Raw genomic sequence first — 13,899 nt, 5'->3', positions numbered from 1 at the left:
AGAGAGAGAGAGAGAGAGAGAGAGAGAGAGAGAGAGAGAGAGAGACTCGTATCCCCTGCAGCATCAGCGTAATTGTGTGTTATGTGCCCTCCTCGCCCTCCTCGCCCTCGCCACCCTCGCCGGATTACCTAAACTGGGAAGGACGGCTCCCCAGCTCCTCGCCGCACCCCGCTTCCACGGAGGAGGCGGAGGGAAGGTAACAATAAAACACCTTGGCCGGTATTATAAGACTTTCGCTTCTTACATCAGGATTTCTAAAGGTCAAAGAGGGGATCAGTCGGGTTCTAATGAGTGTTTCTTTACGCTCACGGTACAGAGGAAGGACCAAACTACCACCAGGGTCATAAAACTACTCCTGGAAATGCCCAAAACTCCTACGAAAGCCTTGTCAAATATGTGTACTTGGGCGACGAAATGTTTACTAATACGGCCCCTAATGCCTCTAAGCATCGTGGGGAAACGCATTTTTTCACGGCACAAGTAGGCAGACCGAGGCAGACCAAGGCAGACCATAGGCTAAGCAAATAATAGATGAAATAAACGACTGCGAGATGTTATTTCTATGAGTAAAACAAAAGAGTACCGAGATTAGTATACCGATGATTTCTTAATGCTTCTCTCGAATGTGTTTCTGGCGACGCGACCGTGAGATGTGACGTTAGTTCTATGAGTTAAACAAAAGAGTATCGAAATTAGTACCAAAGATTCCTTATGCGCCTCTCTTTATGTATTGTGGATCATAGGAAGGATGAAAATATACATTGAAAAGACGAGTACTACGTTTTTTATTTTTCTTCAGTGTGTGTGTTTGTGTGTGTGTGCCATAGTTGTGTGTTGCATCCATCCCACCAAAAGACTTTTCACCTCCCGCTTTACCTCCTCCTCCTCCCCCTATCCCCTTCCCTCCCCCTTCCCCATATCACTATTTATATCGAAAAGAGAAGGAAATATTTTTATCGTCGTGAAGTCTCGCTGTTCAATCTTACACGCGCTTCCTCATGGATATTTCTTGCTTGCTCGCTGTCATGTTGTATTTTTAATTTTGCGTTGTCACTCTTTTTTTATTACTACACGTTTGTTTTTGAGGCTCAGCGCTGTTGTGGTTATTCATGGACAGTTATTTTTTATTCTCTATATTTTTTGTGTGTGTTGAGTTGCCTCGCCCTTTATTCTGACATTCCGTGTGTGTTTCTGTGAATGTCAGTGTTTCTTCCTTTCTTTTGTTTTTCTTCGGTATCTGCGTTTTGATATTCGCCAGATGCCTTTATTTTTTATTGCTTTTAGTGTGTGTGTGTGTGTGTGTGTGTGTGTGTGTGTGTGTGTGTGTGTGTGTGTGTGTGTGTGTGTGTGTGTGTTTTCTTTCTGTTTGTCTTTACGTTCGGCCATTTGTCTGTCTGTTTTTTTCTTTTATCCGTCTCTCTCTCTCTCTCTCTCTCTCTCTCTCTCTCTCTCTCTCTCTCTCTCTCTCTCTCTCTCTCTCTCTCTCTCTCTCTCAATCTATCGCTCCCCTCTCCCTCTCCCACCATATCGCAAACAGTCACGCTTCCCTTCTCCGTTGAGGTGCAGATCAATCCCCTTTGCAGCAGCGTTGTGTCGCTTATTACCAAGTTAAATTTTTGCAAGAGTTTTATTGCTCTCGACATTTCTGGTGCCTTTGTCCGCTCCTGCGAAGTGAAAAAACTCCGTCGCGGGGAAATGGGAGTGGGAGTGCGCTAGGAGGAGGAGGAGAGCGGGCACGGCGGAGTTCACAGAGGAGTATTGAAACAGTTTAATATTGTCCTTTATTAGTTTTCTTTTTCCGTTCCGGTTTTCGATCTTTTTTTTCCTATCTGGCTCAATCTCCCGAATTTGAGTCCTTCAAGAGAATAGCGTTTGATTTTTTCTTTCTTCCTAATTTTTTTTCTTTTACGCTGTAATATGCGTTATTCCAATGATCTGTTGTTATATTCTCTTCAAGTTTTCGTTATGATTTCAGACAAAGAGAAGCAATGCCCCAGTTATCTGGACTTTTCGAACCCGCCCACTTTTCCCGTTTCAATCTGGCTTATTTTTTTCCTTTCCTCTGTGCTTGACCTAACCCAGAAAGTCCAAAGTGAACGTGATTGAAACGAAGGATCAACGTACGTACCCCCCCCACACACACACACACACACTCAAGGAGAGGTCAACGTCACCATCGACAAGGACTAATGACATCGGAGGGCAGGAGTCACACACAGGTGGATGTTTACCTTCCTTTGTTTACAGGTTCAAAACAAAAATTAGTCATATCATCAACCAGCTCGTTCATCTTGTGTGTGTGTGTGTGTGTGTGTGTGTGTGTGTGTGTGTGTGTGTGTGTGTGTGTGTGCGCGCGCGTTCGTTCTAGCCTGGATTCCATAATGTGAGATCAATCAAAAGCTTCTGGACAAATCTGCTCATTAATAGTCAACAAAGGTTTTCCTCCAGGCATCCCTCGTACCTCACCTGCCCCCTCCCCCCCCCTACCCTAATGCCCCTCATTACCCCGGTTTGTTTATCTAATTACGAGGCAGCAGCGACGCTTTAGTGCTCTATACTCGGCACTAATTACCCTTCATTAGGCACGCCGCACCTCATTAACGAGCGTAATCCCATCGTTAGTTAAGAATGGGCCGATGCTGCGCCGGGAGATTAGCGGGCGAAGGAAGGAGGAGAAAAGAGGGCCTTGGAGGGGTCCGCTACTCCTGTTGTTTATATCATACTGAACAATAATCCTTATTTTTTGGTCTTTATTTCTTACCTTTTGATATTTTCTCTTAGCCTTTTTTTATCTCTGTTTCTGCCTCTGTGTGTCTCTCTGCCTGATTGATTTTTGTCTGTCTTTCTCATAAACACACACACACACACACACACACACACACACACACACACACACACACACACACACACACACACACACACACACATGTATACCTATCTTCCTCATCTCGCGGCCTTAACCTTTGATTCATACCCTTCTCATTCCCTCCCTCTTTCCCTCCTCTTCTCCCCTCTCCCCTCTCCCCTTCCCCTCCCCCCCCCTCATGGCAAGGTATCGTCTCACATCGACCCTTTCTCCCTTCACTCTGAAACTCCTTGTCTCTCACCACGAAAGGCTTCTCCAACTCTCTCTCTCTCTCCTCCTCCTCCTCTTCCTTTCACCTCCTTCAGATTCGTACCTTCTCTCTCCCACCCTGACTTCAGACCCTCTCACTCCTTCGCTCCCTCACATCTTTCCCCGCTCCTCTCCAAGTCCCTTTCATTTTCCCGCTCACTCCATCTTCCCACACTTCTTGCCTCTCCACCACCTCCTCCTCGTCCCCTCCACCTTCCGCCCTCCGCCCCACAAGCCTCAGGACCTCCTCGTTTTTCTTCTTCGATACTGGGTTAATTTTTTAAGTTTGTTTTGGTTTGTGGGCGAAAATTCTTATATATTTATAAATGATGTCGAGAGAGAGAGAGAGAGAGAGAGAGAGAGAGAGAGAGAGAGAGAGAGAGAGAGAGAGAGAGAGAGAGAGAGAGAGAGAGAGAGAGAGAGAGAGAGAGAGAGAGAGAGAGAGGTGACTTAAAGTTTAATATCAGTCATCACATTAATAATTCCTGCAATCATGAAGAATCTTTTTTTTTTTTTGGTTCTGTTACTGACAAGCGACAAAAAAATATTAATCTCTTTATTGTAATTACGAGAAATAAGATCGGAACCTTTGATATCCTTCCTCTAATCAGTCTTTTGTTCCCAGCGCTTCCCATCACAAAATCGTACGACCTGTTCCGATTTTCTCTACTGGTTCAGATATACAAGACGAAGCTTAGGATACAGAACGAAGAGAAAAAGAACGTGTGTCAGTTTGTAGATTTTTATAGAGAAGCAAAATAATAAAAGTTAATCTAAAAGTATCATAGGAACAATTTCCATTTTTGTTTGTTTTGTGTGTTTTTGTTATACAGAAACACGAACCTCTTTTTTTTTTTTTTACAAATTAGGATACGGCTCAAGGGCTACAAAAAGGGTAAAAAAAAAAAGAAAAAAAAACGCTTCTCGCAAAAGCCCGCTACTATGTTTTCCTTTTTCCTACATTCATTCATACCATCATATAATTTTTTTTCTCTCGCTCTGACCCTCCAACTCACATCCCGTTCCTCCTTTACTAAGAAACTGTTAGTATGTGTCTAAGTATATCTTCACAGACCTCATTAACTTTACTCTTATCTTTCTCTTCTTTTTTCGTGCGTTATCTCTTCTTTCTTTCCTCTCTTCATGCCCACTCGCTACGTCATCCACCCGTTGTTCCATCCATTGGCTATTCATCTTTAGACATGTTCTCTCCTTTGGCCTCTTATTCAGTTTCCTTTTATTGGAGCAGCGCCTATAGTGGACTTTTTTTGTTGCTTTTATTTTGTTTTATTACCCTTGAGCTGTCTCCCTTGCTGTAATAAAATGTCTAGCTACGCTTCAGGTTAATTCTAGTTCTCATAATATAAAATTGACATATAGTTGTAAAAGAACCGAATTTGATCCCACATGAAAAGGACGCTCATTCTTTTGTCATTCACTTCAGCGGCAACCAATCTCACGTTACCTTTAGAACACGACAGGTGGGCTCTAGATTATTAAAGCAAGTAGTAAATAGTGAATCCAATCGCATAAAAAAAGTTTGATTAATCCCGCCGATACCAGGAAGCTCACTTGTTTTATTCGGGTCGTGTTTGTAGCATCCAGTTGTTCTTTACGTTCAAAGCATTTTTCGGTGGGCATCGGCTTATTGAGGTAAATCGGCTTTCTTTCGAATCCAATTGTATTTAGAAAAAAACTTCGATTGATCCCCCTGACATGAGGATGGGGACCAGCTTGTTTTAGTTTCTTATTTGTTTTACCATCGAGTGGCTTTTCGCCTTCAGAACGCGTCTCATTGGGCGTTATGTTGTTTAAGTTCAACGGTCTTATTGTAACTCCAATTATTCTCACTGACATCAGAAGGGATACTCGATTGTTTTAGTCACTCATTTGTTTTAGCATCGAGTGGGTCTTCACCTTCAGAATGTGTCTCATTGGGCTTTATGTTGTTCAAGTTTAGCAGCCTTATTGTAACTCCAATTGATCCCACTCACATGAGAATGGGTATCAGTTTGTTTTAGTCACTCATTCGTTCTACCATCGAGTGATTCTTCACATTCAACACGCGTCGCATTGGGCTTTATGTTGTTAAAGCACAGCGGCCCTATATTAGTGTGTCCAACCGTTGATTAGTTTCTTCTTAAGCCCACTGACATCATGGTTTTCAAATGTTTCAGTCATCTGTTTCAAGAGGAGAGTATCAAGACACCTCTCCACGCGAAACTGACCTCTCTTTTTGCCTCTCGTTCTGTTTTCTTTTGTTGGCGCAGCGTCTGGTGGGCTTTTTTTGTTTTTGTTATTTGTTTATTGCCCTTGAGCTGCCTCCCTTGCTGTAAAAATAAAAATAATTGTCGCAGCATCCAGTCATCTCGCTCTTTGCCTTAAAACACGTTGGTGGTGGGAGTCATTCCGATTGTTAAGGTGCTCAAATAACGAGTCCAATCCTTTGAAAACCTAAATTAACTCCTCAAAACTCAAGATAATAATAAAAAAAAGTTCACATTGGCTTCAGTTATTTGTGTAAATCATCCGTATATATAGTCAATCAAATCCCAGTGATACTAAAAGTTATCCCACAGAATCCTGGAAAAAAAGTTCTCAGATCGCTTCAGTGTAATCCATCGGGACCAACCAACTCAGCCACTTCTCGCTAAGCCGCCAACGAGACCTCTTTGTCTGGCTACACTGCTGCCGCTGCGTCAGTCCGCGCCGCCATCAGGAGCTAGATTTTTTTTTTTTCTTTTTCCCAGCAAAGACGAGACGAAGATAAACATAGAAGGCGTTAATCCCATCAAGAAAACTGAAGAAAAGAGAAAGGAAAAATAAATGAAGGAAAGGAAAGTAAGGAAAAGAGAGGGAAAGAAGAACTACAACGAGATTAAAGCCGAAGAAGGATAAAGAAAAGAAGGAAAGAGAAGTTGGAGATTAAAGGAACGCGCGGTAAAGAAGGAAAGAGGGAGAAAAGAGGCAGAAAAGAAGAACTCAAACAAGACGAAAGACAAAGTAGGAAAAAGAAAGGATGGAAAGAGAAATAGTAGAGTAAAGGAACGCGGTAAAGAAAGAAAGAGGGAGAAAAGGGGAAGAAAAGAAGAACACCCACAAGACTAAAGACGAGAGGAGGATAAAAACAGGAAGACAATAAGAACAAAGGAAGAATAAAGAAACGAGGGAAAGAAAGAATAGACGACGAGAAGAGAATAAAAGAAGCGACAAAGGACACCCGAAGCAAAATTAATAAGACACGAAGTAAAAAAAAAATATGAGGATAAGAAAGTGAGGGAGCGAAAGAAGGAATAAGTAATGAGACGATGAGAAGAAAGGACAGACATAAAAAAAGATGAAACAATGAAATTAAAAAAAAAACATTGGACGACGGAGAAAAAAGAAAAGAAGAGAGAAGGGAAAGGAAATAAGCCAAAGATATGAGATTACATGAACAAAGGAGAAAGAGAGAAATCTTAGGAGAAAGAAATAAGGGAAGAAGACAGAAGAGAGAGAGAGAGAGAGAGAGAGAGAGAGAGAGAGAGAGAGAGAGAGAGAGAGAGAGAGAGAGAGAGAGAGAGAGAGAGAGAGAGAGAGAGAGAAGAAACAGTGGGGCGTGAAAGAATAAAGAGGAGGACGAAGGAAAAAGAGATGACTGAGGATGCGGAAAAACAGGAGGAGGATAAAAGGAGGAAGAGAAATATACGTCTGGCTTTGGGAGGAAAGAATGGACGGAATGAGGAGAGAATGAAAGGAAATGGAGGGTGTATAACGTGAGGAGGAAGAAGAAGAGGAGGAGGAGGAAAAGAAAGAGAATGAGAAAGAGGAGAACAAGTGGGAGTCGGAGGAGGAGGAGGAAGAGGAGGATAAAAATAATAGCGATGGTGGGAAATGACTGGCAAGGAGATAAGAAGAGAGAGCGGGAGACGTGGAGGAAAGGAGAATAAAGGCGGGAGAAAAGGAGAAAGGTTGACCGGGCGAAAAGTGTCTGATAAGAAGAAGCAAGCGGAGAAAACGCGAAAAATCAGGCGAGAGTTGGCGGGAAAAAAAAGTGTGTGAGAGAGAGAGAGAGAGAGAGAGAGAGAGAGAGAGAGAGAGAGAGAGAGAGAGAGAGAGAGAGAGAGAGAGAGAGAGAGAGAGAGAGAGAGAGAGAGAGAGAGAGAGAGAGAGAGAGAGAGAGAGAGAGAGAGAGAGAGACGAAAGGCTTGAGGGAAAGAAAAGGTAATGTCTGCGCTTCCTCCTCCTCCTCCTCCTCCTCAGGCTTATCTTCACACATGATGTTCCAGATTTCTGATTCCTTCCGCTTCCTCCAATTTTATTTTTGTCACCTGCTCTTCCTTTTTCCCCTCCTCCTCCTCCTCCTCCTCCTCCTCCTCTGGTGCACTGTAATCCCGGCAAAGTGTATCAAGCTCAAAATATGCTTAACGTGAGAGGGAGAAAATAAGACTCGGAGCAAAGAGTGGCGTAGGAGGGAGGCGAGAGGAGAATATCCGTTTCCGATAAGTAGAGAAGATCATGAAGAGAGGAGAGAAGAAAGTGATAACATACGAGAGGAGCAGGAGGAGGAGGAAGAGAGAAAGAAGAGAGAGTATAGGTAATGAGTGCGGTGGAGATGGATACTAAGGAGGGAAAAGAGGAAGGAGTTTGTGAGGGAAAGTGAAAGGTTGTGAGGTGTGAAAATATAGGAAAGAAAGACAGGGAAAGTTATGTGTGTTTGATCGGAGGAAAAATGCTGTACGGTTGCCAGAAGAATCGAGAGATAAATGGAAGAAAAAAATATAGAAGATAGTACTAAGAAAATGAAAGAGAGAGAAGGAAAAGTAAGTACGAAAGAAAGAGATTATAGTTTAGGAAAGAAAAGGGAGACCAACAACCTATTAAGAAAAATTCACACACACACAGAAAAAAAAAACAAGCTAAGGTAAGAAGTAAGAAAGAAAGAAAGAAAGAAAGAAAGAAAGAAAGAAAGAAAGAAAGAAAGAAAGAAATTATTGTCGGGGAAAGATAGGGAAGACCAACAACCTATTAAGAAAAATTCACACACACACACACACACACACACACACACACACACACACACACACACACACACACACACACACACACACACACACACACACACACACACACACAAACACACACACAAAAGAAAAACAAGATAAGGTAACCCCCCATAGCTATTCCAATGCTCCTTACCACCACCACCACCACCACCACAACCACCACCAAAGCCTTCCCTCTCCTACCTCGCCATCTCCTCCCTCACTTATCTACACGTTTGAGAATAGAATAAAAAAAGGGGAAGAGTAGCTCGTGCAGGACCCTTGGAAGGCCATCTAAGGGGCTCGACTGTGGCCACTTAGCTGAGGGCGAAGCGAAACCTAATACAGTAACACTTCTGGAGGAGGATTATAGGCGAGGGAAGTAGAGGATAACAACGTAGGGGTAATGGCGAGGAATGGGAGATAAAAGGGTGATGCTGGTGGGAAAATCGTAAGCGGGAAAAATATATAAAAGAGGGTGAGAGTTGAGGATAAGAATGGATTTTATATGTAAATGAATGGACGGTATAAGGGAAGGGCGTTGGAATTAGGTAGGAAGAGAGAAGGTTTTTAGGAATTGTAAGAAGGGGAGAGTAGTAAGTTGGTAAGAGTTAAAGAAAAATAGGAGGAGTATAGTATGTAAAATGGAGACGATGAGTAATGAAAGGAAGGAAGAATGGAATGAAGGAAGGATGAATAGAAGAGAGAATAATGCAGAAAAAGATAAGGGAGGGTAGGAAGTTGAAACGAAGAAAGCAAAAGATAAGAAAGGCGAAGAAGCTTAATGAAAGTGTAAGGAAGAATGGAATGGAGGGGGAGACAGTTAAAAATACAAAAAATATATCAAATAGAAGCGAGAAAGCAAGACCAATGGAAGGAGGGAAGAGAGGAAAGGGCAGGATGAAAGGAGGACGGCGAGAGCAAAGGAAAACTGCAGCAGAAGGGAGAAGGAAAATAGAGAATGGACGAAGAAGGAATGAAAGAAAAAACAGGAAAAAAGGAAAATGGAGCAAAAGGGGAAAAAGAAAAAAGGAGAGAGGGAAGAAAGGGAAAGAGTGTAACGAGGCTGTGAAGGAGATATAGAAGAATAAAGAAGAAAAGGAGTAGGAACAGATATTAATTATAAGATGGAAAAAAGAAAAAGGAAAAGAGAGAAGGAAGGGAGGGAACAAAATAAAGAAAGTATAGAGTGAAGAAGAGAAAAAATAAGAAGGAAAGAGCAACAGAAATAAAAAGAGGGAAAGAGGGAAAAGAAAACGAGAAGAGGAGGAAGGGAGAGAACAAAAAAAACGAAAGTAAAGAATGAGGAAGAGAAAACATATGAAGAAAGGAAAGAGCAACAGAAAGAGAATGGAATAAGGAAAACGAAAACGGGCGGAAGAGGAAGGGAGAGAACAAAAAAAGATAGTTAAGAGTGAAGAAGAGAAAAAAAAGGAAGAAAAGGAAAGAGCAACAGAAATAAAGATGGAAAAACGGAAAAAAAGAAAACGGGCGGAGGAAAGGGGAGACAACAACAAAAAAAAAACGGAAGTGAAGAGTCTACCAAGCTACGCAGATGGAACAATTTCCACCCTCAGGAGAGCGGCCACCCAAGGCATTCACGCACGACTGTCCCCTGCAGCGGCTACTCTATGGAAGCGCTAATACGGCTGACGAGGAATGTGCGAGGGGAGTGTATATGTCCGTGTATGTGTGTATATGTTGAGGATACCATAGCTTCACGGGTACAATAAAAGCCCCATAGAGAAGGAGTCCCACCTCCCTTATCACTAGCAATGTCTGTGTCTATCTGTTTAAAGCGCAAGAAGAGAGGGAAAACCAGCGGAGGAAGATGCGGGGAAAGTAGAGAGGAGTAAATAGACGCAAAAGAAGAGGACGGTCTGGGGCAACATAAGCGAGGAAGAAAGAGTTACTTACCGAGAATATAATGGGAGGAGGAGGAGCAGGAGGAGGAGGAGGAGGAGGAGGAGGAGAAAAAAGAAGAAACGGCAGCATCGGTTAGAGTAGAAGGGTGTTGACAGGGTAGTGTTGGCAAAGTAAATGTTCCACTCCACCCTGCCTCTCTTACATCCACACCCAAGACATATTTACCTCGGGCAGCCACCTAATCCACCAAAACTGCCACCTTGTATCCACTCCCATATTACCATCCTCTTTAGTTCAACCATCACCCATAAGGACTCCCTCTATCGCCGCCGGTTCGCCGTCATGCCTTTGACTGGCTGTTTTTGTTGCGTGTGGTGGCGACGGTGGCCGTGCTCGTGCTGATGTGTCTCGGCTGCATGTTGTGTTGCCGCAGCGCCTCGCGTCCAGAAGCCAGCGACTATGACACTTGTTGGGAGAGGAGAATGTCGAGACTTCTTTCAGACTAACTTGATCATTCATTCCGTGTCCGCTTCCGTTGTCGATCCGATAGCGAGAGCAGCGTGTTGCCGGCATTTGATCTGTTTCCTCTGGCCCAATAGCAAATCAAACATCATGAATATTCACGGAAACATATTTTCGTAGTGTACATAACCATGCATATCCAGGCGCATAAAGGAACTGAATTTTAGAGTCCATGTTGCCAAGCGGGAGGCCACAGACGGGGCTCTAAATAATGAGACAACGCGGACTGCCGGCAAGCCATCACGTCACACCAGACTCGCGTCGTTATGCTGGTGAGTTATGGTTCACTGTTTTCGCGGCGACACGAACCCACCGATTCAATTGTATGTATGTGCAGGTGTTACACGCAAGGCCATCAGCAGAAAGGCCCAGCGATGTATCAACACCCTCTGGCGGCAGTGAGGCGAGACAATGCGTGTTTGACCCCTTTGAGATATGGGTCCGCGGCGGGCAAGTGAGCGGCTAAGCTGAAGTGACAGGAGTACAAAGGAAGGAGCACAACACTTTTGAGGCCGCACAATACCTCACTCACGAGGCTTCAGATTATTTGTTTCTGGAAGAGTGATTCGTGTGTGTCCGTATGCATGTGTGTAAGAGGGGGGGAGAGGGAGGCTGTTGAAAGCAGTGTCGAGTGTGTGCAGCGCCCTCAAGTACATGTTTGACAGCTGATAACGGGCAGGAAAATAAATAGTGTCATCTTGCCGTGAGCAGAGATCCTCTTTGTGTGTGTGTTTACGTGTGTTTATGCGTGTTTATGTGTGTCTGCGTGGCGAGAACTTGTTTGTGGGGACCGGTTGTGTGCGGAGTTGTGTGAGTCGTCTGTGTGTGGAGTAGTCTGAGGTGTGTGTGTGTGCCTGACAGATGATAAATATTGTGAATGAGAGTGGTAACATGAGCGCTGAGAAGTGTGTGTCAACAGATGAGCATTGCAGGATAAGTAAAAACAGAGAATGCAGTGTACAGGATGACATGCTGAATTTGCGTGTGTGTGTGTGTGTGTGTGTAAACCGTATAGGTCTGATTTGCTGTCTCATTCCTTTACTCCCATTTTCTTCCCTAAACCCTTTCCTTTAAATATCCCTGTTATTTTTTTTTCTTCTTATTTCATTTAATTTAACTTTCTCTGTTCGTTTAGCTCCTTACGTTTCTTCCACCTACCTTCCCTCTGTTTTCCATCCTCCAACGTCCCCTTTATTGATGTGTGTGTGTGTGTGTGTGTGTGTGTGTGTGTGTGTGTGTGTGTGTGTGTGTGTGTGTCAGGACAGTGAAAAGAAGACACATATGGGGCGGTGCTCGTGGTAGGTTAGCGTGGCGTCAGCACCCATCGCTCGCCCTCCAGCACCTCTCCACTAGCTGCTGGCCGCCTTTTAATGCACTCTCAGCACTGCGAGATTTATGATGCGTGTTAAGTGGGTTTTAGCGTCGCCGGCGTGAGGGCGAAGCGGCAGCGGCTGTAGCGGTGGCGGTGTGCTGGCGGTGGCGAGGATGGATGGAGGGTATAGGGAGGAGAGGCTTGGTGGGCGGGGCGAACCAGCAAGCGTGTTCATTTATTTTGATCATGCGACTGTGTGCTCTTTCCTGCGGCGAGGTTGTAGGTGGTCATGAGTTACGGTCTCGTTAGGAACACACACACACACACACACACACACACACACGCAGACACACTCGTTATGTATATGTACGTAAGTGGCCGGGAAGAGAAATTGCATAAACTTCTGTATACTAAATGTCTGTAAGTAGGTACGTGTGTGTGTGTGTGTATGTTTATTTATGAGTGTGTTTGTTGGCGCGCACTCGTGTTACTTTTGCTGTTGAAAAGGGGAAAATTTAAGTCCCAGGCGGAGGGTAGAATATAGTGTTCCCTAAAAGCAGGTAATCCCGATCTCTCTCTCTCTCTCTCTCTCTCTCTCTCTCACACACACACACACACACACACACACACACACACACACAGTTCCCTATCCAGTCGGCGCATTGTTCTCGCCACATAACATCTAGACTGCAATGACATTCACACACAATCTCTTTAATCAGCTTTTTCCAACTTACTATCGCGTCTGTTTTCCCTGACAACATTGCACAACCACCTCCAGCTATTTCTTTTATTTCGCCTATTGTTCTTTTAAGTTCGCCCCCTCGGTTCCCCTTTAAGGTTTTCAAAAGACCTCAGCACTAAGCACACGTTTTTTTGTGTTTAGTAATTGAATTATGAGGTAACGAGCGAGTGAATGATCTCAAACTCCACGTTACTTCACACAACTTTAATCATTCATTTCATCACTCGCCTTGAATTGTTTTGAAATGTTTCCATGCACTTGAGACCCAAAAAAATACCAAACTTCCGAATATTATGCACGAGTATTCAAACACGAAAGAGTCTCGACCTACATAACTTCTTTTCATCCGTTTATTATACACTTTCCTTACATTGTTCCAGTATGATTCCGTTCAGTCCTGGCCGAAGAAAATGCCAACCTCACTATTACGAGCTTATGAGAAATTGCTAAAGATCGGTGCTACGAGATTCCGTGTTACGAGCTCATGAATGTTATCTTACTTATCCTTCATTTAATTGATTTTTTTGCTCTCTTTGCATTGTTATAGTATGGTACAACGTTCAATCCTAGCAGAAGTATATGCAAAGTCTCCGCGTTTAAGGGACCAAAACGAACACCAAACACAGTTTATTTTCTTCATGTCTTCGCAGGGCAACAAAGAACATTAGTAGGTAGTTAGACTTTGTTGTTACTGTATAGAAGACACCAAGGGCAAAAGGCGAATTTAATTGAAAAAAACCTCAACACGCTGCTCACAAAATATGATACAGAAGATGCCAAGAAAAGAGTAAGCAAATGTAAATGTATTCAATATAATGTTGATTTTTTAGTATCCTGATTTCTTCTTTTTTTTTAAGTGTTATCCTCTATCTCTTTTCCATCATCAGCGTAGCAACAGCAGCAGCAGCAGAAGAAGCAACGTAGCCATTTGTTGAAGTGTCTGTAAAACCTATATATAAAAAAAGCAAATTTCCTTACGTGGACTTCGGGAGAATTAAGGCAAGAGGCAGGAAGAAGGGCTAAAAAGGGGAGAGATACTTAAGACCAGGAGGAAAGGGTCTTGGGATGGAAGGAGGTGATGGATATAACCTTTCTTTAGGTAACGGCTTGCCCTGACCATTCTTTTCTTGTGTGTGTGTCTAAGTTGTTCTGCGGTGAATAGCTGTCTCTCATCCCCTTATCCCTTTCTCCTAACCCAAACCTCTTCTCCTATATAGTCCCGCTGCTTTTTCCTCTTCAAGTCCCTCTGTTTCAGTTTTCCATTTTCCTCCTCGCTTCTCTCACCTCCCCATCGCTGTCTTCTTCCGGCTCCCCC

Source organism: Eriocheir sinensis, chromosome 27, assembly GCF_024679095.1.
Source record: "Eriocheir sinensis breed Jianghai 21 chromosome 27, ASM2467909v1, whole genome shotgun sequence".
Taxonomy (NCBI): domain Eukaryota; kingdom Metazoa; phylum Arthropoda; class Malacostraca; order Decapoda; family Varunidae; genus Eriocheir; species Eriocheir sinensis.
This window is presented reverse-complemented; position numbering follows the sequence as displayed.